Source organism: Hylobates moloch, unplaced genomic scaffold (assembly GCF_009828535.3).
Source record: "Hylobates moloch isolate HMO894 unplaced genomic scaffold, HMol_V3 SCAFFOLD_8, whole genome shotgun sequence".
In the NCBI taxonomy this organism is placed as follows: Eukaryota; Metazoa; Chordata; class Mammalia; order Primates; family Hylobatidae; genus Hylobates; species Hylobates moloch.
The window spans coordinates 40,503,076-40,529,947 of NW_026652283.1; the positions used below are offsets into that span (position 1 = coordinate 40,503,076).

Genomic DNA, 26,872 nt, shown 5'->3' on the forward strand with positions numbered 1-26,872 from the left:
TTGTGATATCCTAAGCAAAACTAAGCTATAGTGATAGAAATCAGAAGAGTGGTTGAACAGAGGCAATTGTGCACAGGGACACCAGGAAACTTTGTGGGAAGATAGAAATGTTCTGTATCTTCATTGAGGTGGCAGTTACATGGGTGTATACATTTATCAAAACTTATCAACCCATATGCTTTAAAAGAGTGGGTTTTATTGTACATACGTTTACACCTCAAAAAAAGTTGATTTCGGCTGGGCATGATGACTCACCCCTGTAATCCTAGCACTCTGGGAGGCCAAGGTGGGCAGATCACTTGAACTCAGGGGTTTTAGACCAGCCAGGGCAACAGGGAGAAACCCCATCTCTACTAAAAATATAAAAAATTAGCTGCGCATGGTGGCACACACCTGTAGTCCCAGCTACTCAGAAGGCTGAGACACAAGCAGTGCTTGAACCCAGGAGGCGGAGGTTGCAGTGAGCCGAAATTGCACCACTGCACTCCAGCCTGAGTGACAGAACGAGAGTCCGTCTCAACAACAACAACAACAACAGTTTATTTAAAAGAATTAGAATAGGATTTTGACAATATCTCAAAGCCAGTACATTCTCCTTACATTGCTGGCTCTTTCCTGCTTTTTTCCCTTACATTGTTTAGTAAAAGAAAAATACTGAATAATACATGGCATGGCTACATTAATCATGATTCTTTGGGTAACAGAACTGAAATTCAAACTAGTTTAAGAAAAACAGTTGGGCTGACTAGAACAAGTATCGTGGGTGTAACTAACAGTGATGCTCTGCAGGACTCTTGAGTGCATTCCATTCCAAGACTACTGAAGTGCCTGGCTTGCCAGTGCCCCTGGTACGGACAGTGGCAGGTGCAGGAGAGGTGGTGCAGAGCTGTGGGTGGGAAGCCTGGGGACAAAGCTTGCCACTGTGGCCATCTGGGAGTACTTTGATTCAAACCACTCTTTCCATTTGTCCTTTTCAGAAAATGGTGTCTGTGAAAGACATGAGGAAGAGCTTTTGGGTGTCAGATGTTGGCAGCAGCCATTGGAATTGCTTTTCCTAATCATGAGGATTCTAATGTCTTTCTTTCCCATTTGGGGAAAACAGGGAAAGAAGGGAATGCAATTCTTTGACCATTAGAGTTACCAGAAGAGATAGAAGATTCTGCTTTGCAACTTAATCCATCTAGATGAACATTGAAGTGTGCAAAGTAATTCCTTTCAAAGCCCATGGGTTGTTGGCTTTTGTTCTTGAGTCCAAGCATTCCAGGTTGAGGGGGTGGGGGGAATGGCAGTATGTCTGCATCTATATAAGAAGGAGACCAGAGTCTACCTCTTGGCATTCACAAAGGTACCCAACTACTAATCTGCTGTGTGTACTTAATACAAGGTCAAGCTCTTGGCAGTGCTAGGAGGAAAAATGGAGGGAGAGGGAGGGAGAGGGAGGGAGAGGGAGGTAAGGAGGAGGCAATACATGAAATCAGGTTATTCTCCAGCCAAACTGACAACTCATTATTCCTCCATGCCCACCTCCCACCCACCTCTGTGCCACATTCACTACACCTTGAATAGTCTCCTCCCATTGCCCTCGCCTCTCCCAGCATCCTACATTTCCAAATACCACCCATTCTTCAAGATGCAGCTGTGGGGCTGGTCCTAAGACATGGGATGAAGCCACTCTCCATTGCACTCTACTAGGGCTCCCTCCCACCCACACAGACACTCCATTAAAAGACCAGCCCAGCCTTATTAGCAAGTCTATAGCCTCAGAAGCAGAAAAAGTGCTGCTCATCCCATTTATTGTGCATATTATTCTTGTCAGCGGCTTTTAGAGGATTTTGCTAATGGCTCAGGGACTCTATGCACCATCACAATTAAGACATTGCTAATAAATTAACTTTTATGGACATAAATCAGCAGGTATGCTTATTCAGCTGTTACACCTCACTTAGAAGTAGGCTTTGCACCTTAAGATGAAGTATATTTCTATTCAGGAGTTGTAATGGCCTTGTTAATGGAATATTAATTACCTTGGTTGTTGGACAGCAAGATGTCTGCTCCTGCTCTCTTGCCACAAGTGTTCTTAGAGAAAAACATTTTTCCAACTCTGTGTCATGAAGGCTGTTGAATCACAGCCAAGCCCACTCCATCCTCCCCAGCAGAGGGGCAGAATGAAGTTCACCCCTCCACACCCTGCATCCCAGAGTAGTTGGTTAAATAAAGCCTTAAGCCATCACGATGATCTGGTTCACCTCCAGCACTCTGTACCCCACAGGAGGGAGTTAAGCAAAACCTTAAGCCACCTAAGTGATAGTGTACAGTCACCCTCTCCAAAAGACACTGGGTGGAGAGGAAAGCTACGCTAAGAGTCAGGAGGCCTGGTTTCTCACTTCCTGTCTTAGTTCAGGCTGCCATACACTGGATGGCTTAGACAACAGACACTTATTTATCATGGTTCTAAGGGCTGGGAAGTACAAGATCAAGGTGCTGCTAGATTCAATGCTTGGTGAGGGCCCGTCTCCTGGCTTGTAGACAGCCACCTTCTCACTGTATGTTCATGTGGCCTTTCCTCGGTGTGTGCTTATGGAGACAGAGAGAGAAAGAGATATCCTGTCTCTTCTTCTTCTTATAAGGGCACAAATCTCATCATGAGGGCATCACCCTCATGCCCTCATCTAAATCTAATTACTTCCTTAAAGACCTACCTCCTATTACCATCCCACTGGAGATTAGGGTTTCCACATATGAATTTTGGGGGACACAAACATTTACTCCATAACACCACCACTCCAACAATAGCTAGCAGTGTGACCTTAGGCTGGCCACTTATATACTCTCTGAATCTCAGTTTCCCATTTATTACATAAGTATAATAAAGCAATCATGGAAAAAATGAACAGGAAAACGCAATTCTTAGAAATAACATCAATCATGGACCATTTTGTGATTATCTTTCCAAGACTACAGAAGAAACACCACTCCCCAAGGGTAGGAATGGAATTTACCTGTAAGGGAGTAAATATTCTGTCAATTATTCAATAAAGTTGTTAACCCAAGAGAAAGAAATTATCCAGGGTTGTGGATCATTTCTTTCTGGTGATGCATGAGGATTTCCCCAGCATGGACAGGCTGGAGAAGAGTGGGCTGCCCTGACCATGCCAAGCTGGGCCAGAGAAACCAGTGTAACCAGCCTCCATGTTTTATCATCAGCATCAGGGATTGCAGCAGTGCAGGTACCCCCAGTGCAGGAAGACAGCCACATTCAGAGGAGTCAACATCTGAGGCAACAGGGGCACAGCCCTATTATCAATGGTGCAAGCAAATAGTGACTCTTTGGACACATGGACGCTAGGGACATGCCATGAGAAGAGCTGTAGCCTTGCAGAAGGATATTTTCCAGCAGGAAGATAGGTGATAGCTACTAAGTCTATAGAAAATTGATCCATGTGAGGTGGTTAATCTCGGCCCTGGTCTTGGACCAGGTTGGTCCTGCAAACCTACTCAGCAAAGGAAAAGCCCAATCAGGATGTAGCCCACTTGGTCCCAGTCCCTGCTCTGCCCCCAAATCACTGTCATCTTAGGCAGGTCCCCACCCCTATCTGGCCCTAGTTTCTTCCTCTGAACCCAATGACCTAGAAGTCAGATAGCCTCTGAGAGATACCAGTTAAAAATGATTTAGCATGTGTATCACCTTTCTTTTCTTCATCTGGGGAAAAATTCTCAGACCAGAGGATCTGCTGGAAGAATTTCTTTCCTTGCATTCGTTTAGCATATCAATTCTCACATTTTCTGCTTGAACTTCAGAGCAAAGAACATGGAAAGCTGAGCCTTTGCCTATTTGATGCATAGTTTTGCATATTCTCTTGGACTCTGTCAGGTCCTCTTTGCCCTTGAGTTACCCATGACAGACCTGCCCTGCTCCCCAGTTAAGGCAAAGCCCATTCTCTCCACAGCTGACTGGGGCAGCTGCTCTGCTCTTACATCTCCACTCCTCCTGCAAAGAGTAAAAGCCCACACCAAAGTGGGATGCAGAGAATAAGGAACCGGCAATGAAAGAACTCCAGAAGGGGGTTGTAGGTATAAGCGGGTTGTGGGAAAGCTATGGTTTGCAAGGCTGATCAAACAAAACCAAGGCAACCGATGTTCTGTTGGAGCCTGTGGCCTGCCACAGAGCCATATCTGAGTGAGAGGCTTGCTAGCTTTTGGATACTTCAATTTCAGCAGCATCCAGAGCCCCTAGGCTCCTTTCAGAGGTGGAAGAAGAGGGGAAAGCCAATCTATGACAAGATGCCCTTCCTCCCCTGTAGCACTTTGTCCTTTGCTCACTCCACAGTAAAATTGCAGTCCCAGAAAGAGTTTCCAGAAACGGCCTTCGGAGGTCTCTCAGCCAGCTGGGGGTCATCTGATCCAGGCTGGGCTTAGCTGGGCAACTCCTAGCTGTGGGTTTGGCCTGAGTCAGCTATACATTTGCCTCACTCTCCGGGGTCCAGCCAACTAACTGGATATGTTCTTCTCATGGCAGTGGCAGCCTCTTGAGGCCTAGCTCAAGCTGGCACCCCATGATTTCTGCCTTTTCCCACTGGCCAGTGCAAATCACCTGACCAAGCTCAAAGTTAAAGGCCAGGGAAATATACTTTGCCTTAGGAGGAAGAACTACAGAGCCATGTGGAAAGCACATACATACAGGGAGAGGTAAAGTGAGGCCAATAATGCAATCTACAAAAGGAATGAGTCTCGCAGTGTTTCATAGTTGATGAGACCCTTTCTCACTCTTTCTTAATTTACTCTTCATAATAACCCTGAGACACAGTGATTACATCTCCATTTTATAAGTGAAGAAATTAGAACTCAGAAAGAAGAGACATGCCAAGATCACACGATCATTAAACATAAAAGTGGGTACACCAAGCCCTTCATCCAACCTCAAGTCCAGAATCTTTGTCATAACCCCAATTCTGGCTTTCCTTAAGGAGATCCTATGAAACTTGGGATTTGTGAAAGGGTCCCCCATTTTTTGTGTCCAGCGACAAATTTTATGGAAGGCAAAAAGAGCCTTGGCTTTCTTAACCATAAAATAAAAGATCTGGAAGAAATCAGGAGCAGCAAAATTCTGGCGCACATGCTGCCAACAGCCACTCCCATATTCATGGCAGGCATCACCAATCAATGACAGCACTCTTTCCTCATAAGCCTCAGAATCTTTCTCCATACAGCACTGCAAACAACCACTGTTATTGAGCTAGAGAGGACACAGAAGATGAACACTATTTGTAAATGTCATGTAAACCTTTTCTGAGTCCCACTCAGCCCCAAATGCCTATGATTCTGAAACTAACAACGCTGTGGAACAACAGTGTGGAAAGGACACTGGATGGGATCAGAATTGATTCTAGTCCAAGCTGTGCTATAGCTGTGACCTAGAAAAGACATTAAACTTCTCTGAGCACGGTTGCATCAGTTTTGTGACCTCAAAAACCATTTACTTTAATTCCATAAACACTAATTGAGTGCCTATTGTGTGCCAAACACTGCTATCAAGGGACTAAAGAAATAAATGAAACATCTATTATGAATGAGAATGCCTCCCCTGGAAGGAAGGCAGGGGGATCAGGGGATGCTCTGATTTCTGAGGTCCAGTCCAATGCCAATATTTCACTAACATTAAAAAGCGCAAGATATTACCATGGGACTCATAGATCCTGCAGGCTCCCCAAGCTTGAAGATCTCCTCCCAGGAAGGAGCGTGGAGTTTTTGATGAGAGGATCTGACCTCAGAGTAGGGATTACCATGTTCTACTGTTCTCCATGGCTCCCAGAGTAAAAGGCAAATGCTTTTCTAAGCCAAACCTTTCCAGGTTCATCTTTCAGATTTTAGGGTCAGATAGACCTGAGTATGAATCCCATCCCTGTTGCTTACTCTTCCTATAACCTTGGGCCATCTACTTACTTGCTGATCATCTGGTTTTCTTACAAGAAAATGGGGAGAACGATCATCACTGCCACATGTGGTTGTCTTGTATATTACTAAACAAGCAACTCTATGCAAATAACTGCAACACACAGATGTTCTAAAAGAGTTCACATCACTTTCCTTCCTCTTCTTCACACATCCCATGCCCCAGCTCAGAGCTTCCCACCCTAGTTGCACAAGAGTCCCTGATGGGCTTTTAAAAAATAGAGATGCCCAAGATCCCCACCCAGACCAAGGGAATCAGAACCTGTGGGGATGGAGATGAGGGAATTACGTTTATTGAACCTACACGCACCCTGCCCCTGCCAGATGATGTTAAGTGCAGTCACAGTTGAGAACCACTGCTCTAACTGCATTAGTCCAGAGAAACAGAACCAATAGAATATACATATGCATATACATATACATATACATATACACATACATACACATATACATATAAGCTACAGGTAAGTATATATGTGTTCATATATACAAAGGGATTTATTATAAGGAATTGGCTCACACATTTATGAATGCTAAGAAGTCTCAAGATCTGCAGTTAGCAAGCTGGAGACCCAGAAGAGCCAATGGTGTAAGTTCCAGTCCAGGTCTGAAGGCAAGAGGAGACCAATGTCCCAGCTCAAAGACAGGCAGAGAGAAAGCATTCTTTCTTACTCAGACTTTTTGTTAGATTAAGGCCTTCAGTGCACTGGATGAGGCCCACCCACATGGGGAAGGGCCACCTGCTTTACACAGTCCACCCATCCTGTATTACCTCACGCAGAAACCTCCTCACACACACTCCTGGAACAACATTTGACAGGACATCTGGGCACCTCATGGCCTGTCAAGTTGACACAAAATTAACTGTCACACTGGTTCAGCCAGCTTTTCCTCACTTCCCAGATAAGAGCTGCATTTCCCTACTTCCCTGGCTTTGCTCACAGAGTTCTTTCTGCCTAAGGAAATTTTCCCAGCCCCACCTTTGCTAACCAAACTCAACTCAACCCAACACAAATGGTCCAGTTCCCTCCTCCAGGGATCCTCTCATGAGCCTCTTCTGGATTTCTGGAGGAGGAGCCGCTCCAGAATGACCCAAATGGCGCCATCCCTTCCACACAAGCATTTACCCTTTGAGGGCACCTGTGCAAAGCTTCCCCCACCCCCACGAGGCAGGATGAGCAAATGGGGCAAAGGGGGAACTGTAGGAAAGGGTCCACCCAGGGAGTGCTGTTTGAGTCACCTGCTACTGTTGTTCAGCGACAAATACGGTTTGAGTAAACTAACAAAATAACTGGAATGTCTCCCAACAGTCCTGTAGAATTGACTGAAGTCACATAATGCAATTACACAAATTTTTCTTGTTCACACCTCCACCCTTGTCCACCTACTGCAAACTCCAGTCCCCTCGAATGTGACCCCTTTGCCTTAGGGAAATGTCCAAGGGTCATGCAGACTAACATGTTCTCCCAAGTAATGTTCCTGTGTTTTCTGTTCCTGTCCCCTTCAGAGGCATCTCGGTTGGAACCCCAACATGTCCCTGTCGCCAGGGGGCCCTCAGGAAGAACATCCTTCACTTTGCAGAAGGCTGTATTCAGAGAATCCAAACACCACAGTCCCGGCACTCCCTCCTAATCCAAAGCCATGGTGCTCCCAGGAAAGGTGGGAGGGAGGCTTTTGTACTCCACTCTGTTCTGCACAGGCCTCTGGGCTACAAAACCATGCTGCCTGTGTCTTCAGTCCCTGGGCCACTAGAAAACCCAGCTCACCCCCTGGGACTCCAGTTCCCCCCCGGACTCCAGTTCCCCCCCGGACTCCAGTTCCCTGAGCTGGGCAGTGCTGGACTCCAGCTGCCTTCTCAGTTCCTTACGTCTGCCTCTGGAGTTCCGCATACAAACCTTGCCCCAGGTCAATCAACCCATGCAATTGGATGAATGCCCAAGATGTGGCCTGCCCAGGTTCAGACATGACTGAATTTCCATTTAGGCTTACTGGCAGCACAATAATCATTCTTCAAAATCTAGGCAGGGGGAAGAAGCACTTTGGACAAAATAGCCCAGTTGCTGCAAGATGCTATGAGTCTGATCCCCACCAGCCTTGGGTTTATTCCCCGGTAGATACCCTCTTCCAGCTCTGTGCATTATCCTTAGAGGAACAGGAGGGTCCTCATCTTTGGGAACTTTCTCCCATTCATGCTTTGCTTTATTCAAAAATCTAAAATTAGTCCAGGCACAGTGGCTCACACCTGTAATCCCAGCACTTTGGGAGGCTGAGGCGGGCAGATCGCTTGAGGTCAGGAGTTCAAGACCAGCCTGGTCAACATGGTGAAACGCCATCTCTACTAAAAACACAAAAATTAATCAGGCATAATGGCGGGCGCCTGTAATCCCAGCTACTCAGGAGACTGAGGCAGGAGAATGACTTGAATCTGGGAGGCAGAGATTGCAGTGAGCTGAGATTGTGCCACTGCACTCCAGCCTGGGCAACAGAGCAAAACTCCGTCTCAAAAAAAAAAAAAAAATATCTAAAGTGAGTCCCATTCACATTTTCTCTGTTTCATCCTCCGGATTATGATCACTTATTTGCTACATTCCTCAGAGGACTCAGTAGCCCCCCTTTTTTTTTCAGTGTATTGGCCACATCACCAAGATCCACTCCCATAAAAATAGTATTGTTGATTTCTACCAGGAGCGGGCGACCTTGTTTGCCCACAGCTGTGCTAGTGCCTGTTAAGCTCACTTCAGCTCCAGCTTCTCCCCCTTTTCTTCCATACACCCCTTGGAGCATGTCAGGACACCTGGAAGATAAGTAGTGCAAGGAAATTTTCACCCTGCCTCGACTACCCACCACAGCAAATGGCCATCCATCAGCAGGGATGCGGATACGTGTGCGCACATGCCCTAGGTGTACTTCGTGGTTGCTGTGCCTATGCATGTGTATGGTATGTGTCTTGACTGTGTGTATGATGTTTGGGTACCTGTGTACACGTTATGTAGAGCATACACTGCGTGTTTGTGGAATAGTGTGTGTGGATGACTCTCATGTATTTGACGTGTGGCTCCCTTGCGTGTATGGTGTTTGGGGAGCCTGTGTACACACGTATGTGGAGCATATACTGCATGTGTGTGGAAACCAGTGGCTCATCTGTGCATGGTGTGGGTCTCTGGCATATAATACATTCGCTGTTTGAGCTTGTGTGCAGTGTAGGCTGTGTCTGTCTTTCGGGAGGTGGCATGTATGTATATGGGTGGTGTGTGTGTGTGTGTTTGAGGGGATGAGAGATGGGATCTATACGGAAACCACACTGACCTGGAAGGAGGTAGTTGGGTCCTTTCTAGGATGAGTCTCTCAGGCCTGCCCAAATGCAGAGAAATGCTAGGAGCAGGAGCTATTCGGAAAGGGGGCCCCAGGTGAAGATGGACTATAGACTGATCCCAAGAGGATAACATATGAGTCAGGGCGAGGCTCAGGAGACCTGGATGATGGGGTGGGGGCTCAGAGTGGGGGTCTGGCCCTCCACTGGAACAGATGAAAGCAAGGGGTGGCTCAAAACAGAAAGACAAGGAAGGCAGTCACCCAGCATAGCCTTTAGGAAGTGTGGCATACAAAGACTTCGGTTCAAATCCTGGCCTCTACCACTTCCTAGTTGTGTGACCACAGGCAATTGATTTAACTTCACTCAGCCTCAGTGTCCTCATCCACAAAATGGACTGCTATAAAGATGAAAATAACATAATATATAAAAGGCTTAACACAGTGCCTGATACACAGAAAGCACCAAGGAGGTACTCATTACTGTTGCTTGTGACTGTTATTTTCCTACCAGCCCCATCACTGCTGGTATCTCAGCCCTACCAGACCAGGAGGCCATGGAGGGTTGCACCATCATCTCCACCAGTCATGCAGTCTTAGTCCTGGGATGCATGTCCCCCAGAGAGCACCCACAGTCTCCCTCCTGCTCCCGTCAGACTTGGCGCCTGCCTGCTAGAGCAGCTGTTGTCTGGAGGAGGGCGTGACATGTGTGTATGGGTTGATGGGGGAGCTTGAGGACAGCTGCCTACCCTGGGGATGGACCTCCACCCAGCCTCTTCCCACAGCCAAATCTTGGGGAGCATTTGTTCATTCATGTATTCATCCATGGATTGAGAACCTGCCAGGAGCTGTTCTAGGAGCTGGGAACATGATGGTGATTGCAATAGAGGCTGTAGGTGTTTGGGCATTCCAGTATCACATACCAGTTTTAAGTATCAAAATATTAATATTTTTGTTGATTTAATACCATTATTTCCATTTTTTAAAAAACTTGAAATCTGAATTATTTCTATTTTAGAAGCTGCCCAGAAGGTTTTACGCTAGGTCAAAATTTCTAATCAGCTCCAGGAGCACTCCTTTAGAAACCCATCTGTCCATATTTCTCCCCTGCTGTTGTTATATCCCAAGACCTGGATGGTTAGTTGGTTTGTTGGTCATTGCATCTTCCTTTGGTGGGTTGCTTTTGAGTGTTATTACTAATTTAAACTTCAAAAGCTAGTCTGAGTTCTGCTGTTCCTCCAAGGACCCTGGTGGAGTCTCCTTAGAATGAGAAGGAGCGGTCAATTATGGTGAACAAGAGGAGGATAGGGTAGCAGGACTTGGGGGGCAGAGAGAGGATAGGGAATGACGTTTCCAAGTCTTCCCACCTTCCTTTCCCCTGGGCTAGATTGTCTCTGCTCCCCTCCCAGAAAAGGGCCAGATCCCCCGTCAGTGTCATGGTCCGTAGGTGGTTTATTTTAGTTTATTTTAACCATCTTGCTCCTCAAAGAACAAAATTGCCTCAGTTCTTTACCTCTGGCTTTCTCTCGGGAGGAAGTTAGGACAAAGTATAGAAGACCTTGGTGTTCATATCTTACCTTTGCAATAAAATGCCAATATTTTGGTCTTTCTCAAAATATCATATGTCATTTTGATCCATTGCAATACCCACTGTAGTACAATAAAGAGAAGGATACCTACCCTTGAGGAATTTATATTTTAGTGGGGGAGACATGATAAAGAAATGAGCATATACATAAAATAATTTCAGATTGTGATATAGGCTAGGTCAGTTCGCTGTTGCTGCATAACCAACCATGCTAACGTTTTATGATTTCTTAAATTTATTCTTACTGATCAGTTAGCTTTTGCTGTATAACCAACCATGCTAATATTTTATGATTTCTTAAAATGATAATTTCTTTTTGCTCATGAGTCTATAGATGACTTCACAGTTTTACTGGTCTAGTCTGGGCTCCTTCATGTATCTGCAATTGGTCTGTACCTGGAGAAAGCTGGCTATTGGCTAGAGGATCTCAGTTTTCCTCCACGTGTTCTCCCATCCTCCACCAAGCTAGCTCAGGCTCCTTCACATGGCAGTTGCAGGGATCCAAGAGTAAGTGTGAAAGACTGTGAGGCTCAGAGCTGGCATGCCTTTACTTCTAAAACATTCTTTTGGCCAAAGTAAGTCATAAGTCCAGCCCAGATCAAGGAACAGGGAAATCAACCCCATCTCTTGATGGAAAGTGCTACAAAGTCACATCAATGCTGCAGAGACACCAATAAAGGGAAGGATAGAAAATTGTGGTCATTTTTGCAATTAACAAACATGGTTTATTTAAAAAAAACTTGGGGGGAGTAATGGGATATGAAAGCAACATGGGTCAGACGCTTCTTTATATTAGGTGGTCAGAGAAGAACTCTCTCAAGAAATAATATTTGAGGTGAGACCTAAGTGATAAGAAAGAAAAGCCCTGCTTTAAAGATTAGGTTCATGAGCACAAAAAGCAGAGAGAGTAGCATGGGCAAAAGTCCTCAGCAGAAAAAAAAAAAAATCATAATTGTGTTCAGGATTTAGAAAGAAGCTGGGTCTCACAGGAGTAGATGGATGGAAGTGAGAATACTAGGGGATTAAGTTACAGAGAGAGGCAGAGAACAATCATATTTGGTCTTATGGATTATGGTGAGATATTTATATTCATTTTAAATGTGATCAGAAGCCACTGGAGGGTTTTAAGCAAAGAAATAAAATGATGTGATTGAAAATTTGAGAAGGTCACTTTGGCTGCTGTGAGAATAGGCTAAAGTAGAAACAGACAAGAGTAGAAGCAGAAAAATCGTGTAGGAGACTATTGTAATAGTGCAGGCGAGAAATGATCATGGCAGAGACTAAAGTGGTAGCAGTGAAGGTGGTAAGAGATGAGATGCTCTGGAATATATTTTTGAAGCCAAACCTGCAGGACTTATGAATGGACTTGCTGTTAGAGAAAAAGGAAAAAAAAATGGTAAAGATGACTCCAAAGATTTTGTCTTGAGTTTCTGAGTAAATGATGAGCGCTATGGTCTGAATGTTTATGTGCCCAAAATTCCTGTGTTGACATCTTTACCCCCCAAAAGTGATGGTATTAGGAGGCGGGGCCTTTTGGAAGTTGATTAGGCTATGACGGCAGAGTCCTCATAAATGAGATTAGTGCCCTTTTATTAATATTATTAAAGAGGCCCAAGGGAGTTTGTTTGCGCCTTCTGCCATGTAAGATTACAATGAGAAGATGTCCATCTGTGAAGGAAACAGACCCTCAGCAGACACCAAATCTTCTGATACCTTGATCAGGGACTTCCCATCCTCCAAAACTGTGAAAAATAAATTTCTGTTGTTTATAAGCCACGCAGTCTGTGGTATTTTATTACAGCAGCCCAAACAGACTAAGACAATGAGTTATTGGATGAACCACATTACTGGGCTAAAAAAGACTGTGGGAGGAACATGAGAGAGATGACAGTAATTCCGAAGCTTTACTGTGGGCTTGTTAGGTAGCATAGTGGACATCCCAGAGACATCAAAGAGAAAGTCAGATGTGTGAGACTGGAGCTCAGGGGGAGGTTGGGCTGTAGATATCCATTTAAGAGTCAATCATACCCAGCAAAAGGCTAGATGAATCCACCAATGGAGAGAATGAACAGAGAATAGAAGGGGGCCTAAGACTGAGGTACAGGGAATGCTAATATTTATAAGTGGACTATTAGGAGAATTTTAAAAATGAGATGGAGTGGCCAGCAAAGTGAGAGAACAGAAAAGAAAAATAAAGTGTTCCAAGAAGGAAGGAATGATCACTTCTGCTTCCAGCCAAGATGGAGTAACAGAGACCAGACATCCTCACACCATAAGCAACAAGAATACCAGAGCATTGTTTCACAGCTTTTTATTCATACAATAAGCAGCACACAAATTCCACCCCTGAGAGAAGGGAACCAAGGCACCAGCTCACTGCATAGAGGCAATTTTCAGGTCTTAGCAAAGAGAATGGGGACCAAAACAGAACCCAGCAGTCTGACTGAGTTGAGAGGTTAGAGATGAAGGTTCAGGAAGCCAAGTAAGCTACTGTAAGGCAGAGTACCAGATAGGAGGGACCTACACAGAGGGAGAGTTTCAGAGGTCTGCAGAAATGTCCTCACAAGTCTATGACTGAGTACTGATCTATACATGCATAAGAGGAAACTACCCAAAGATGAAGAAAGAACCATAAGCAAAAAACAGGCTGACTAATTCCCAGAGCTCACACAGAACTGGGAATAGACATCCTAATACCTGGAGCATTGGGTAGAAGCCACAGAAGGGAAATTGCCTTAGTACTGGTGCTTAATTATGCCTAGACTAAAAGTTGCTTTGGACCTACCATAACAAACGTAAAAGGGTTGAAAAGATCCAATTAATTTCGAGTAACCAATTAATTTCGAGTAACCAAGCACTAGGAAAAAAAAAAAAACCCAACACTATTTAATTAAGTAAAAATAAAACCAGCAACCAACAAACAGTATCTTTGTTTGATCTTCTTGGAATCCCATTAGAAGATCAAACAACAATATCTAGCATTGAATAAAAAATTACCAGGTATGCAAAAAAAAAAAGAAAATTTTTTCTCCATAACCAGAAGAAAAATCAATCAATAGAAACAGACCCACAAATGGTGAAACTAGCAGACAAGGAAAGTAAAACAGCTATTATAAATATACTGCATTTTCCAGTTAGGTAGAGAAAAATATGAACATGATAAGAAGAAAATAGAAGATAGAACAAAGAAGCAAATGGAAATTCTAGAGATTAAAAAATACAGTATATTAAATGAAAAATGACACATTTGACACTACAGAAGAAAAAGACCAATGACCCTGAACACCATAGCAACATAAACTATCCAAAATGAGGCACTGAAAGAAAAGAGATTGGAAAAAAAATCCATTGGTGACCTTCAGAACAATATCAAGCAGTCTAATATATGTGTAATTGGAGTCCCAAGGTGGGAAAAAAGGAGGAGCAGAAAGGCTATTTGAAAAAAAAGACCAAATGTTTTTCAAATTTGGTGAAAACTATAAAACCACCAACCTAAGAAGCATAATGAACTCCAAGCTGAAGTAGTCTAAAGCAAACCATTCCAAGGTACATCATAACCAAAATGCTGAAAATCATGATTAAAAACAAAAAATCCTAAAGGCAGGCAGGCATTTTATGCACAGAAAAGCAAAGATTAAACTGATAGCAAATTTTATGTCAGAAAGGTGTGCAAGCCAGAAGAAAATAGAAAGACATCATTAAGGTACTGAAAGAAAAAGAAAAAAAAAAATCTGTCCATATAGAATTTTTCTTTTATTTTTTTTCTTGAGACAGAGTTTTCCTCTTGTTGCCCAAGCTGGAGTGCAATGGCGCGATCTCGGCTCACTGCAACCTCCATCTCTCGGTTTTAAGCGATTCTCCTGCCTCAACCTCCCGAGTAGCTGGGATTACAGGCATGCACCACCACACCCAGCTAATTTTTTTGTATTTTTAGAAACGGGGTTTCACCATGTTAGCCAAGCTGGTCTCAAACTCTCGACCTCAGGTGATCCACCCGCCTCAGCCTCCCAAAGTGCTGGGATTACAGGCATGAGCCACTGCGCCTGGCCAATCTAGAATTTTTTACTGAGCAAAAAAATCTTTCAGATCTAAAGGTAAAATAAAGACTGTTTAGACAACCAAAAACTGAAACAAGTTACTGCCTGCAGAGCTGTTCTGCAAGCAATGGTCCAGGAAGTTCTGCAGGCAGAAAGAAATAATACCAGATGGAAATTTGGATCAACACAAAAGAATGAAGAGCAGCACAAATGGTAAATATGTGGGTAAATATAAAAGGCTTTCCTTTTTCTCGTTAGAAGAGTATTTGTGTTTTAATAAAAAGTAATAACAATGTACTATGGAAATTATAGCATGTGTACAAGTAAAACATATTAAAACAATAGCAAACTAAAACAGGATGAGGGAAATGAGAGTTTACTGTTGTAAAGTTCTTACACTGTATAAAGTGGTATAATATTATTTGAAACATTTGACTGTGAGGAGAGAAAGATGCATATATATAAACCTTGGATTCACCACTTAAAACTATTAGGTTGGTGCAAAAGAGTGTGGCAAAAACCGCAATTACTTTCGCACCAACACAATACAACAAAGAGAAAATAAGCCAATACTGAAAATTAAAATGAATTTTTTTAACTCATTTATTACAAAAGAATGCAAGGAAAGAGGGGAAAAAGGAACAAGGAACAAATGAGGAAATAAAAAAGAAATAGCAAGATGGTAGTTAAACCCATTTATATCAATAACTTTATTAAATAGAAAGTCCCATGGCCAGGCACGGTGGCTCACGTCTCCCAGCACTTTGGGAGGCTGAGGCAGGTGGACCACTGGAGGTTAGGAGTTTGAGACCAGCCTGGCCAACGTGGTGAAACCCCGTCTCTACTAAATACACAAAAATTAGCTGGATGCGGTGGCAGGCACCTGTAATCACAGCTACTCAGGAGGCTGGGGCAGGAGAATCACTTGAACCCAGGAGGTGGAGGTTGCAGTGACCTAAGATCGCACCACTGCACTCCAGCCTGGGTGACAGAGTAAGACTCCATCTCAAAAAAAAAAAAAAAAAGTCTAAACAGCCCAAAAGGCAAAGAGTGTCAGATGGGATCCATCTGTACATTATCCACAAGAAACCAACTTTAAATATAAGGACACATATAGGTTAAAAGTGTAAGGATGTAAAAAATACACCATGTTAACACTAATTCAAAAAATTTATAAGAAGTAGATTTTCAGAAAAATCTCACACTTATAGAATACACCACTCAACAACAGAAGAATACAATTCTTTTTAAGTTCACAAGAAACATTCACCAAGATTATATTTGGGTACAAAATAAGTCTCAAACTTAATATGATTAAACTCATGCAAACTATGCTTGCTGACCACAGTGAATTTAAACTAGAAGTCAATAACAAAAACACATCTTTTAACTGAAAATCTCTCAAATGTTTGAAAATTAAACAATACAGATGCCGGCCGACACAGCACAGACAGACCGACCGATTGGGGTGTTTTGTGAGTGTGAGAGGTAAGCGCCGTGGCCTGCATTTCCAGACCTGCCCTTCGCCTGGTTCGTGGCGCCTTCTGACCCTGGGCCCCTGCCACCTGCAAGTCGGTAACCGCGCTGCGCTCCTGTGCTGTGCTGCGGCCTGTGGCTGGACTCCCTGGGATGCCCTGCCTGCTGCTGCCCGACCGGCTGGCAAGATGAAGCTCTCCCTGGTGGCCGCGATGCTGCTGCTGCTCAGCGCGGCGCGGGCCAAGGAGGAGGACGTGGGCACCGTGGTTGGCATCCATCTGGGGACCACCTACTTCTGTGTAGGCGTGTTCAAGAACAGCTGCGTGGAGATCATTACCAACGATCAGGGCAACCGCATCATGCCGTCCTATGTGGCCTTCACTCCTGAAGGGAAATGTCTGATCAGCGTTGCAGCGAAGAACCAGCTCATCTCCAACCCCAAGAACACGGTCTTTGACGCCAAGAGGCTCATCGGCCGCAGGTGGCACGACCCGTCTCTGCAGCAGGACATCAACTTCTTGCCATTCAAGGTGGTTGAAAAGAAAACTAAACCATACATTCAAATTGATGTTGGAGGTGGGCAAACAAAGACACTTGCTCCTGAAGAAATTTCCGCAATGGTTCTCACTAAAATGAAAGAAAACGCTGAGGCTTATTTGGGAAAGAAGGTTACCCATGCAGTTGTTACTATACCAGCCTATTTCAATGATGCCCAATGCCAAGCAACCAAGGACTCTGGAACTATTGCTGACCTAAATGTTATGAGGATCATCAATGAGCCTACAGCAGCTGCTATTGCTTATGGCCTGGATAAGAGGGAGGGGGAGAAGAACATCCTGGTGTTTGACCTGGGTGGTGAAACCTTCTATGTGTCTCTTCTCACCATTGACAATGGTGTCTTCAAAGTTGTGGCCACTAATGGAGATACTCATCTGGGTGGAGAAGACTTTGACCAGCGTGTCATGGAACACTTCATCAAACTGTACAAAAAGAAGACTGGCAAAGACGTCAGGAAAGACAATAGAACAGTGCAGAAACTCCGGCACAAGGTAGAAAAGGCCAAACGGGTCCTGTCTTCTCAACATCAAGCAAGCAATAATTGAAATTGAGTCCTTCTATGAAGGAGAAGACTTTTCTGAGACCCTGACTCGGGCCAAATTTGAAGAGCTCAACTGGATCTGTTCCGGTCTACTATGAAGCCTATCCAGAAAGTGTTGGAAGACCCTGATTTGAAGAAGTCTGACATTGATGAAACTGTTCTTGTTGGTGGCTTTACTCAAATTCCAAAGATTCAGCAACTGGTTAAAGAGTTCTTCAATGGCAAGGAACCATCCCATGGCATAAGCCCATATGAAGCTGTAGCATATGGTGCTGCTGTCCAGGCTGGTGTGCTCTCTGGTGATCAAGATACAGGTGACCTGGTACTGCTTGATATATGTCCCCTTACACTTGGTATTGAAACTGTGGGAGGTGTCATGACCAAACTGATTCCAAGGAACACAGTGGTGCCAACCAAGAAGTCTCAGATCTTTTCTACAGCTTCTGATAATCAACCAACTGTTACAATCAAGATCTATGAAGGTGAACAACCCCTGACAAAAGACAATCATCTTCTGGGTACATTTGATCTGACTAGAATTCCTCCTGCTCCTCGTGGGGTCCCACGGATTGAAGTCACCTTTGAGATGGATGTGAATGGTATTCTTTGAGTGACAGCCGAAGACAAGGGTACAAGGAACAAAAATAAGATCACAATTATCAATGACCAGAATCGCCTGACACCTGAAGAAATCAAAAGGATGGTTAATGATGCTGAGAAGTTTGCTGAGGAAGACAAAAAGCTCAAGGAGTGCATTGATACTAGAAATGAGTTGGAAAGCTATGCCTGTTCTCTAAAGAATCAGATTGGAGATAAAGAAAAGCTGGGAGGTAAACTTTCCTCTGAAGATAAGGAGACATGGAAAAAGCTGTAGAAGAAAAGACTGAATGGCTGGGAAGCCACCAAGATACTGACACTGAAGACTTCAAAGCTAAGAAGAAGGAACTGGAAGAAATTGTTCAACCAATTATCAGCAAACTCCATGGAAGTGCAGGCCCTCCCCCAACTGGGGAAGAGGATACAGCAGAAAAAGATGAGTTGTAGACACTGATCTGTTAGTGCTGTAATATTGTAAATACTGGACTCAGGAACTTTTGTTAGGAAAAAATAGAGAGAACTGAAGTCTCAAATGTAATTGGAATCTTCACCTCAGAGTGAAGGTGAAAATGCTATAGCCCAAGCGGCTGTTTACTGCTTTTCATTAGCAGTTGCTCACATGTCTTTGGGTAGGTCAGGAGAAGAATTGGCCATCTTAAAAAGTGGGTAAAAAACCTGGGTTAGGGTGTGTGTTCACCTTCAAAATGTTCTATTTAACAATTGGGGCCGGGCGCGGTGGCTCACGCTTGTAATCCCAGCACTTTGGGAGGCCGAGGCGGGCGGATCATGAGGTCAGGAGATCGAGACCAAAAAAAAAAAAAAAAAAAAAAATGATTGGGACATTTGGAATGAATTTTACCATAAGTGACACCAATAAATGTTTGTTATTTACAAAAAAAAAAAAAGAAAAGAAAATTAAACAACAACACACTTCTAAATAACATATAGATCTAAAAAAACCATGACAGAAATTATAAATATTTTGAACCAAATGAAAACTAAACCACAACACATCAAAATGTGTGAAGTGTAGCTAAATCAATGCTTAGATTTACAGCATTAAATGTTTATATTAGAAAATCATAAAATTCTCAAATCAATTCTCTAGTGTTCACCTAAAGTAATTTAAAAAGGAAGAACAAGTTAAACCCAAAATAAGCAGAATAGGTAAATAAGAACATAAATCAATAAAATAGAAAACAAAAATAGTGGAGTAAATCAATGAAACCAAAAGCTGACTCTTTCAAAAGATCCATAAAATTGATAAACCTTTAGTCAAACAGAAAGAAACAAAAGATAAAATACCAATTACCAATACCAAGAATTAAAGTGGGTACATCACTATAGATCCTGCAGATTCTAAAAGGACAGCAAGGGAGTGATATGGTATGAATAATTTTATGCTAATAAGTTATATAAGCTAGATAAAATGGACAAATTTCTTGAAACACACAAGCTACCAAAGCTCACTCAAGAAGAAACAGATAACCTGAATAGTCCTGTATCTATTAAAGAAACGAACTCATAACTAAAAACCTTCCACAAAGGAAACTCCAGTCCCAAATGGCTTCACTGCTAAATTCTAATGAACATTAAATGAAGAGATAATAACTATTCTGCACAAACTCTTCCAGAAAATAGAAGGAACATTTCCCAACTCATTTTATGAAATTAGCATTACCTTGATACCAAAACCAGATAAGTAAATTAAAAGGAAAAAAACCCCACTGACCAATCCCTCTCATGAACATTAGATACAAACATCTTTAACAAGCAAGGGACTTGCTAGCTGTGTGGAATTCTGCTGACAGGAGTTACATGAGGACAGAGAGGTTATTTGAATTCAGCAACATGGAGCTCCAGTGTTCCTACCTTCCAGACTCAGGACCTCTCTGCCACCTGGACATTCCTGTGGTTCCTTCACAACCTCTCAGGCCACATACCCCTGCTTACCAATTTCAGCCAGTTGGCCACTTCACTCAGCTCCTGTCTACCACAACCGTCATTCAGGTCACAGCCTACTCTAAGGTTGTGGCAGATATTGATCAGTGCCTACCTCCAAATTAGAACCATAGACTTTCCTAAAATTTGATGACGGGGGTGTAGGACATGGGATAGCATATTCTCAGGGTATGAAGATCAGCAGGTTCTCAGGCCACAGGGGTCAGGAAGCTAAAACTGAGACTGGCAGATTATTCTTGAGGATCCCTCTTGAGGTCCAGTGGTCCCTAAACAGCATGCAGGCAACCACTTTCACATCAATGATTGGCACAGTCCTTGGTGATAACAACACAGGAAAGGAAGCTGAACAAGGGAGCCCAAAGCAACACCTTTTGGCTTCTCAATTCTGCCCCTGGACACAACAGACTCACACTGTGTGCAGTCAGGCTAGAGGAGTCCTGGTGTCCCTTACTTACTGAGCCCCAGCCAAAAGCTGGGCCCATGCTAGACACTACAAAGAATACCAAGGTACTGCTTAGCACACCATCCTTCACAGAGTCCCTATCCTGGTTCCTTGAAGCCATCTTAAATGTATATATGATGTATGAATATATTGTTGTTTGCTTCTCTCTGAGCATGTGTGTCAGGTTAGGCCCTCCTAGAAGCAGATGCCAGAACAGAATTAGAAGCGCAAGGTATGTATTGCAGGAAATGTTTGTGAGAGTTAAAGGGCAGGGGGAATCGTCGATCTGCAATACCAACCTGAGAGCTGTGAAAGGGGAGGGGGAAGGAAAGAGGATTGGACAGGAAGAGCCTCGAACTGCAGTGAGGCTCTGAGGAGCCCCAGAGCACTGATTGCCCATTAGAGGAGTCCTGCATCAAGCAGAAAGCGGTCCAGTTCCATTACCCCCACAGTGCTTGGTGGTTGGCCAGGAACAGCCTAGGGAGAACGAGCCTCAGCTGAACATCACAGAGATCCGAAAGTACAGCACCTGGAGGCTGTCAGCCACTCCCTGGTCCTTTTGAAGGGAAAGCTGAGCCAGGTGCAGAGGCTCACGCCTATAATCCCAGCACTTGGAGAGGCCAAAGCAGGTGGATTGCCCAAGCTCAGAAGTTCAAGACCAAACTGGGCAACATGGCAAAACCCCATCTTTACAAAAAATACAAAAATTAACCAGGCATGGTGGTGTGTGCCTGTAGTCCCAGCTACTCAGGAGGCTGAGGTGGGAGGATCACCTAAGCCTGCAGTGAATCTTGTTAGTGCCCCTGCACTCCAGCCTGGGCAACAGAGTGAGACCTTGTCTCTAAAAATAATAATAATAATGAAAGGAAAGCTGTGTGACCCATCTCCATGGCCAACATCACATTGATGATTTCATTATAAAAAAAGGCTTTGTCCTCATAGGGTTTGTTAAATGGATAGCAAAGGGATTACAGAGTCAAAAGGTTACAAATCTGAAATAGTCGAGAATAAACTAGGAGAGACTAGGTCAGAACAAAGCTATTACAACTCAAATAAGAATTAGGACACTTCTCTTTGTTTTCTTTTCTGTGGTGTTTGGTTTTATCAATTTATGGCTGATTAAAGTGAGTTGACTTTATTTACAGTGGTTTATGAGGAATGCTGCAGAGGTATTTTCCTCAGGTGAATTGTTCAGTCTTAAGATGCCAGTCTAAATCAATTCAGCCTTGATCAATGAAAACTCAGGCCCCGGCCCCATTTCAGTCTGAGGACAGTGGCTGGGGGCAGAGGAGACGGAGAACTATACTCAGCATAGCTCATGGCACTCATGCTTGGCTTCAGGCTTCCAGGAACTCATTATGGAGCCTAAGGAGCTAAGTGTATGGTCAAGAGCCAGTCGAGTAAAACAAGCATTAGCAGCAGATTCCTCAGGAAACAAAGAAACAAGACTATGCAGCTCCGAAACTGAAATATGGGGGTGAGCAAGGAGGGGTTCAGCCTTGAGGAAAACATCATTCTGATGTAGAAGGACATGGTCTAAATCCCCTTTGAATGTCCAGCCACTAGAAGGTACACAAGTTTTGTTGGATTAACAAGTGAATGTGAAAAATGGCAACCTACCCCACCCTCCCCCATTTCACTGAGGACCTTGGGGGAACAAAAGAGAAGTCACCCCCAGTCAAGAGGAACTAAGGACAACCTCCAGAGACCCAGCACCAAGAAACCAGTGTCGGAAGTGGAGAAAAGGCCAACACTAAACTGGGAGCCACCCAGTGGGTCCAGGAGCTACACAGAAGGAGTCATGGAGGCTGCCTAGAAGCAATAGAAGGTGCCAGCAAGATAAGCACCCCAGCAATCCTCAAAGATCACAAGAGGAAGGATTGAGAATAAGCCTACAGTGGAGTCCGAGGCAGGAAGACACTGTTTTATTATTATTATTATTATTATTCCTGCAGCTTTCCCTTATGCCTAAGCTGATGGGACTAGAAGAATCTTGGATTAGCACAGGTTAACAAATTATCCTCACAACAGTAGTGAGAAGTAATGATTATCCCATTAAGGAGGCCAAGGTGAATGGCAGAAGGCATATCATGGAAGACACAAGGAGAGCTTTCCAAAGGAGGGAGTAGCCTGCTGGCCCACCATACGCCGGGGCGATAACTAACTCTCTAGGATCCAGAGCCCGAAGGGAATGGAATCAAGAGAACAGATGAAGACATGTTCAAGTCTTTTTGTCTGGGAGGGAAGGTGATAAAAGGTAAAGGTTCAGAATTTATATCAGAAGCCTGGAATTTGAATCCAGGACCCCCTCTTCCTATTTGTGTGTGCAAGCCATTTAACCCCACTGATTCTCAGTTTTCTGATATGTAAAACAGGGCACAAATGTAACACCCATTTCAAAACCAGAAGTGGATATCAAATGCAATAGTGCCACGACGGGAACTTCACAGGCCCACCCTATGCTATCCCCAGACCCCACCATTAGCCAGCACAGAACTCTGGGCACTGCTGGTACTCAAACTGTGCTGCTTGGCAAGGCCTGGTGAGAAAATGAACACATCCTGGGATCAGGCCTCAGAGGGGAGCTGACTTGAGGTCTATGTTCTCATACATTGACCAAGGCAGAGGCCAAAACCATCTCTCTAGAGCGGGTTTTCTCCTGGGGGTATCTTGTTCCCTCTTGGTGCAATACAAGAAAATAGGCCGTGTGTTCACCACACCAACTGCAGACTGGCAAGCAGGTATGAGATTAATGGCTTTTCTGTACAACAAAGGCCTTCCTGCACAGCAGCAGAATTCAATATGCAAACTCCACCACCCTAGCTTCAGACCCACCCTCCCAGCTCAGTGGACAGCGGCAGCTCGAACCCCATAATGTATGCACGCTCCGGCTGCTGGGCCCAAGTTATTATTCATTACGGTTTTCTATTACCCAGTGATAAATGATGCCCCCAGGCTGGCGTTGCCCCCAGAATGCTTATTACGGCTCACTTAAGTAGGCGTTGATTTAGCTTAAATCGGTTGTTCTGTTCAGCCCAGACATGGGCCTGCCCCAGCTCTGCCTGGAAGACTCTCTTCTCCAGGGCGTAATTGAATTCTAACTACTCCTGGCCTGTTATTAGGAAGGGGTGGGGTAGGAGGCCCCATGTAGGGCCACAGGATGGTCCAAGCCCCAGTGGTCTCTCCAGCCCTGTAGAATCCTAATTTAATAAGGGTCTTCCCTTTGACTCTAGCCAATAAATTTTGACAAGCAACTCCAATTAGGCCAAGAGAGAACTTCCTGGACGGACTTTCCTCACAGGAGAAATGATGAAATCTCAGGTAGAAGCAACTCAAGGGGTGCCATTATGACTGTTCTTAGGTCTTGCTTCTGGATCAGGCCACTCAAGTCATGGTATCTAGGAGCTGTCCAGATCCATTCATCAAATTATTTGCCACTGACAGAGCCAGGCTTGTCGTCCATAAAAATCCAACACAGCTGATGTCCCTGGAAAGAATGGCTGCACTGGAGACATCATGGCTACAAAAACTAGGACCCTCACCATGCATTCATGCAGCAGAGATTGACTGAGCACATAGTACGTGCCAGGTGCTGGTCACAAATAATGAACAAAGCAGCCAGTACTCTCTGCCAGTATGGAGTTCACATTCTAGAGTTTACTTATTGTCGATTATGTGCCAGACATTGTTTTAAGGGCTTTACCAAATTTAGCTGTCATCATAACCCCATCCTGTTATATAGAGAAAAAAATAAACTGAGTCTTGGAAACATTCAGTGTTTTACCAAAGGTCACTCAATGATTAAGGGTTAATAAGTGACAGAGTAGATTTGAACACAAGCTTATAACCACAAGTTGTACATCTTGTTTCTGTTGTTATACATTATTACACCATTGTATTTGCCTAGCACATATAGAAGTTACAATGTACTTTTTCATATTCATTAATAATCCCTACTACAACCTCCTGGGCAGTAGGTATTAATGTTAACATCTCACAGCTGCGGTGGTTAAGAACATGGGATCGTGATCATCTGGGCCTAGATAAGAATCTTTGCTCTACCTCTTACTAGCAATGTAACTTTGGGAAGGTTATTTATCTACTCTGAGCCTCCCTTTCTTTGAAATAAAAATAATACTACTACCTCAAAGACTGTGAGAATTCAAGTAGAAATGGTATGTATTGCACTTAGAGTGACTTGTGTGTAATAAATTTTGGTCTTGAGACCTTGGCAGGAAGGGGGCAATGCCAGGGATCAACTATTCTGGGTGGGAAATAAGAAAGTATCTTTAATATGAAGACAGTCCAGGAGGGTATCAACAGAAGCCAGACCAAAGTTCTGGGAAAACCTAGTGATTTGGGGAAAGAGAATTTCTTCAGGGATAAGGTCTGAGGCTCAGAAATATAAAGGGCATAGGAAGTCTTTGGATCATTTTGTATCTTCTGCTACCATTTCCTTTTCTTTCTCCCTTAGTAAAGTTTTTTTTTTTTTTAATCTCAGCTCATTGCAACTTCCACCTCCTGGATTCAAGTGATTCTCCTGCCTCAGCCTCCTGAGTAGCTGGGACTACAGGCATGCGCCACCATGCCTGGCTAATTTTTGTATTTTTAGTAGAGACAGGGTTTCACCATGTTGGCCAGGCTGGTCTCAAACTCCTGACCTCAGGTGATCCACCCACCTCAGCCTCCCAAAGTGCTAGGATTACAGTCGGTAAAGTTTTTAGTAAAGGAAAAGGCCATCTGTCTCAGCTGGGAACCCAAGGGAAGGAATGATCATTAAACAATAATAACAAGGGCTGGCATTTATCAAGCACTAAGAAGCACACTCAAGCCAACTCTGCACTATGTGTTTGATACACCTCAATTCATTTAACTTCACCACAAACCTCTGAAGCAGGAACTATCCTTCTCATCCATTTTACAGATAAGGAAACTGAGGCTCAAAAAACATGAAAGTATCTGCCCAAATAATTTAGCCACAATTAGTAAGTAGCTATAACAGGATTCAAACCAGAGAGGAGCATAGGCCCCAGCCCCACTCAGTGAGGAAAGGTCAACAACCTCACACCTGATGGCAATCAGAGGCAGTTTTCACAAACCCATTTCCTTCACCTTGTTCTTAACTATTCAACGAGCTTGCACGCTGAGGAAGAACTGAGAACAGCTGAAAGCCAGAAACAACACAGCCCAAACTAACTTGGAAGGTGGTCAAAACCCACAGAGCAAGCATCAACTAACTGGGCAGATAAAAAAATGTTCCAAACCATCCATCACATCCTTAGTGTCATCTCTCACCTGTTGTTTTTGTTTGTAATCCAAAAGAGGGGGTTTTACTACCTGAAGATGCTTTATCCAGCTTTTTGCATCCCTGAGCTTCTGAACTTCCTCCTCAGCTCTTGGCTACAACGATCCAAGCGTGGGAGACACAGCAATGCGTGGAGCAGGGACGCCTCCAACGGAAAAAGGAGGTCTGAGTGCTTGTGTTACCCTGAAAGCTAGGTTAGCCCCCTGGTGGGCAGCATCTTCAGGGCCCTAGGTCAGCCCCATGTTGGCAGTTCTCCAGGGTAACAGGACCAATATGCAGGTGTCCACCATCTCCACAACCCCAGGGTGTGAGCCATATGCTGCCCTGCCCCCACCCGGCATTGATCTAAGGCCTGGAGGACATCTTCTTTAGACAAGGTCGCCTTTGGCTGCTAATAAAGTTCAGCTATAGAATTATTCATCAGCTTTTTTTAAAAAAAATACATCATTTTCATAATAAAAATATATAACTATGTTACAGAAAAATTGAAAAATAGGGGAAAAAGAAAAACAAGCCATAATTCATTCATCCTGACACAATTGCTATTAGCATTCTTGCTGTGTTTCTTCTCCCCGAAGCTCTAGCTTTCACCTCATTGTAACCATGGTGCACTCACAATTTTATATCCAATTTTTTGTGGCCTAATATTATATCCTAAACATTTTTTAGCATCGTACACAACCTAAATAGCTATCATTTTAATCCTGCCTAATATTCCATGGATTTTGGCCATAATTTACTTAGGTATTCTATTAATGAGTATTTCACTATCATAAGTAATGTTGCAATGAACATCTTTGTATTTACTGTTTTCTTCCCTAACATTTGGGATTATTTCCTTAAGGTAAATTTTCAACATATATGCAATATTTGGGTCAAAGGGAGTGACTGGGTTTTTTGACTCAGCATCAATGCCGCAAGCATAGGAGAGTATCTGGTTCAACGCAACATTGTCAACATTGATGATCTCTTCTTATCCTCATTTCATAGGCTAATTTTAAAAAGACTTCTTTGTTGTTCTAATTTGCTTTTTTGTGGGTTCTTAGAGAAGGGAGTCAGTATCATCATTTTTAAGAGTTAAAAGCTTTGGATTTAGGCTGGAGTTGAA

At 43.7% G+C, this 26,872-nt stretch overlaps 1 pseudogene; it reads left to right on the forward strand.

The window, feature by feature from the left end:
• Positions 1-16,547: 16,547 nt before the first annotated feature.
• On the forward strand, positions 16,548-18,502 carry LOC116472268 (endoplasmic reticulum chaperone BiP-like; annotated as a pseudogene).
• The last annotated feature ends 8,370 nt before the right edge of the window (positions 18,503-26,872 follow it).